This window comes from Euphorbia lathyris, chromosome 10, assembly GCF_963576675.1.
Source record: "Euphorbia lathyris chromosome 10, ddEupLath1.1, whole genome shotgun sequence".
NCBI lineage: Eukaryota > Viridiplantae > Streptophyta > Magnoliopsida > Malpighiales > Euphorbiaceae > Euphorbia > Euphorbia lathyris.
The window spans coordinates 59,400,790-59,405,272 of record NC_088919.1 but is presented as its reverse complement, the minus strand read 5'-3'; the positions used below and the strand labels follow the sequence as shown (position 1 = coordinate 59,405,272).

Sequence of the window (4,483 nt, the reverse complement as noted above, 5' to 3'; positions counted from 1 at the left end):
TCATGAGTATAGTAAAAAAATAAGCTTTGAAACACAATAAAAGATGAATAACTTTCATATTATATTTAATATTATTTATTGAGAGAAAAATCATCAGTAGTTTTAGTATAGATTTAAGGCCTAATATACAAATAACCCTTTAAATTTGTTCAAATGTTGCAACTTCTCTCCTCAATTTTCAATTGTAACAACTTACCCCTTAAACTTGTCCAATTGTAAAACATAATCCCAAATTGGGAATTTTTTTACCCCGTATTTGAAGCAACCATAAAAAAGTTTCCCCGGATTCGTATTACGTCAAAGATCTGATTATCATACTCCGAGAGCATTGCAGATTTTGTATTTCACGTGTTTCTTCAATTGCAGTCCATGTCAGCAATTTTGAGTTGTGTTCTACAATTGGACAAGTTTAAGGGGTATGTTGTTACAATTGGACAAGTTTGAGGGGTAAGTTGTTATAATTGAAAGTTGGAGGGGGCAGTTGCAACATTTGGACAAGTTCAAGGGATTATTTGTGTATTAGGCCTAGATTTAACTATAAAAAAACGATATCTCTATTTTAATACATTAAATATAATATATTTTTTATTATTATTTTATGTGATAAAAAAATAATTAAAAATTTAACATTTTGTCCCAATACTATATAGATATTGTCTGCTTTGGTCCAAATCCAACATCTTAGGCCTACCGTCTTTAAAACGCGTCTGCATGTATTAGATTCTCATCTTACTAATAAACCCCAATCACTCTCTCCATTTCGGACGTGGGATTCAGTTTATTTCTTCCCCATCGCCATCCTTCAGGACCGCTCCTTGCTCAAGCTTTCTACCCAATGTCACCCACTCCGAACCGGGTCGTTACATAACAACCTGATGAAATTTCAACCCAAAGGAAAGCACTATTGATTCAAATTCAAATAGTTTTTCCTTTGAAGAAAGAAGAATTCACTATATTTTTCATAACCTCTCAAAACCCTATCTAGGTAGCTTCAAATTTCAACCTCCATTGAAATCAATTACCCCAACAGGTTAAACAACATGGCCTACCTATATCTAATCTTCTTCTTTCTGTTATTTTAATTTTAGGCATCAGAATTTATTATTTTTTATGCTTAAAAGGAAGACTTTGTACCATTCCATTCCATTTAACTAACATATATATATATATATTTGATTGTACAATACATAACCAAATTTATATATTAGTCACACAACAAAAGGACTTGTCCGTACACATATATATTTATTTATTATATATAGATATAGTCATATAGATATATAGATATAGATATTGTCTCTTCTTCATCTTCTTCTTTATTTATTTCCTCTTTGTATCTTCAATTCAGCTTTTGGGAAATTTAGAGTGAATTTAATTTAAATAATCTGCTGAATTTTTCTTTTCACTAGCAATTATGGAAATTTGGAAAAATATCAAGCAAAGTCCCATTACTTTTTAAAATGATGCATGATGATGCAATTTTTAATTTTTATTGATGGGATTGATTGGTGAGTGAGTTTTATCTTTTTATACTGCCATTAACCTGTTTCTGAACTTGCCCAAAAGTAGCAACTTCACCTTTCTGCGCTTTTTCAGACTCCAAAACACCACTGTTTAATATTCTTTTGGTTATAATACATAATACTGCGAAAATATACTAACTGGCCTATTAGCTCAGTTGGTTAGAGCGTCGTGCTAATAACGCGAAGGTTGCAGGTTCGAGACCTGCATAGGCCACTTTTTTCACTTTTTGCCATTTAATTGCCAAATTTCTTTATTTTTGACTTTTGAGCTTACAGGCCCGTTCAGAGCCCAAATTGTGTTTACAAAGCCCACCCGGAGCCCAAAAGGCTATTTCGTATTTCTTTATTTTTGACTTTTGAGCTTACAGGCCCGTTCAGAGCCCAAATTGTGTTTACAAAGCCCACCCGGAGCCCAAAAGGCTATTTCGTATACTGAATAACTTGTGTAAAAGCCTTACAAAGTTTATAAAGCCCTTATAAATATTAGAGGAATTCACACAAATTTACAGCTACTGCATTTTAAATGTTAGTTTTACCCATTTTGTATTTTCTTTTAATAAGATTAATATTAAACTCCAAGTTTTTTTCTTTGTTTTGTAAAATATATTCTTTTAATAATTATTTTCAAAACTAATTCTAAATATGTCACGTTTTCCTATATATCACAAATAAATTATAGTTTTACATTCTAATTTTAAAAAATTAGACCCCGATTATTAATTTTAAACTCTAAAAAATATATCCTAATCTCATAATTTATAAACCTTAATCTTTAAATATATTAAAAATAATGATTTACTTAATTTTACATAATTTAAATTATTGCTTGACATAGTTGTAAATAACTTTTAAGAAATGAATTTTTTTGTAAATTTTTCATTTTAGAGTTTAAAATTTATAAAATAGGGTTAAGTTTTTTTTTAGGGTCCACACTTATAAATTAGAGTATAAGGTTTATTTTTTAAGGTATATAAGACTTAACCGGATTAGGGAAATACCTGCATTTTAAATTTAGCTTTTATCAATTTCATATTTTCTTTTAATAGGATTAGGGTTAGGGTTAGGGTTAGGGTTAGGGTTAGGGTCAGGGTTTAACTTAACTATAAATAGATAACTAAGGAGACTAAAACCCTAACACAACTATAAATAGATAGCTAAGGAGACTAAAACTCTAACACAAGATAATAGAGAAAGAGACTATCTCTCATATGCGCCTCCTTCTCTCTCCCTTTATCTTCGAGTTTCGTTCTTAATTCATGAATCAATGGTGATTACTCATTTGGTGTGGTAACCTCCTAGATCGGTAATACGGAGCCAAAGTTAATTACTTCTGATGCTTTTCAACGGATCTGCGCTACACAATGTAAGCCTAAATCTGTTGATTTACTTATTATTAGAATCAGGTTCATTACCCGTCCCTTAGAGGTTAGAGAAATCCATTAGGCTTCTTTATTGAAGCCTACATTGGTATTAGAATCGTTTAGCTCCGTGTTCCTTCATTAGGAAACCTTTATACATGATTTATGATTCTGTTAATTTGTTTGTTTGAATAAATACATGCTTGGTTGAGTCAAGTCTCAAATATGTGTTTTTAATGTGTCTCACGATGTTTTTTGTTAGCCCAAATCGCCCCGGGGACTACTGGAATTTCCTGTCGACTTTAAGCGGTTTAATACGCGTCAATTAGGGTGTGTTTGCTCTATAACGCATATTTTCAGTCTCCAAAAACCTGAAACCGACCATACCATCAAACTCAAAGACCCCAAAAATCATCCACTGTACGAACTTCCGTGACCGTCGAACGTCGGGAAGGCGGCACGTGGCCTGCATGTGCCGCCGATCGTCGCCCACACGTGCGTGCATGTGGCGCGCGCGGAATTCCTCGACTTCTGCTCGGAGTCAATTTTTTCCCACATGCTCAAAATAATATTTGTGATTTTTCTGTAATTTTTAATTTATTTTTAGGTATACAGGATAATTGATATCGAATTAATTATGTTTCTGTAATTGTTTTAAATATGTAAAAACTATTTAAAAATATCCAGAAATTATATAAATTAAAATTAAATTACAGAAAAACAAAACTTAGTAACAATGACAACCACCTGATTGTGTTTGCAAAAAAAAAAACTATATGTACTTATCCACCCAATTCAATTTAGTTACGAGATAATTCCTACACTTAGTATCATCAATATGCATAATATTTTTTCCTCAAGAAATTTTATCAATGGTTGAACACAAAAATAAAAGGCTTAATACATACGCAACCCCCTGAACTTGTCTATTTTTTTCATGATACCCAACGCCATGTCAGCGCCACGTCGGAGAGGAGGAGTAAATTGGGTGGCTTTTTGGAAGTTTAGGGGGTCAATAGGTTGTCCCTTAAGTTTAGGGGTAAAATGAAAAAATAGACAAGTTCAGAGGGTTGCGTATGTATTAAGCCTTTTATTTTTGTGTTCAGCCATTTATAAAATTTCTTGAGGAAAAAATATTGTGCATATTGATGATACTAAGTGTAGGAATTATCTCGTAACTAAATTAAATTGGGTGGATAAATATGGATCCGGGTTATCTAATTAAGTTATTAAGATAACCCGGAACCACATTGATTCTGGGTAGTTTGGATAATTTTGACTCTTAGTTAGAATAGAATTCTATTTCTTTAGATAGTTTGGATTCATATTATCTTAATAACTTAATTAGATAACCCGGATCCATATTTATCCACCCAATTCAATTTAGTTACGGGATAATTCCTACACTTAGTATCATCAATATGCACAATATTTTTTCCTCAAGAAATTTTATAAATGGCTGAACACAAAAATAAAAGGCTTAATACATACGCAATCCTCTGAACTTAGGACCAACCACCACTCATACTTGCCTTTAATTCTCATGAATAACGATGGTAAAGAGTATTGTACGAGTTTTAGTATGTGATCCTATCAGTAATA

At 31.9% G+C, this 4,483-nt stretch overlaps 1 non-coding gene across 1 annotated transcript; it reads left to right on the top strand.

The window, feature by feature from the left end:
• The first annotated feature begins 1,663 nt into the window (after positions 1 to 1,663).
• On the top strand, positions 1,664 to 1,737 carry TRNAI-AAU (transfer RNA isoleucine (anticodon AAU)). Its single transcript has one exon. It is a non-coding gene; the product is annotated as a tRNA-Ile (tRNA).
• The last annotated feature ends 2,746 nt before the right edge of the window (positions 1,738 to 4,483 follow it).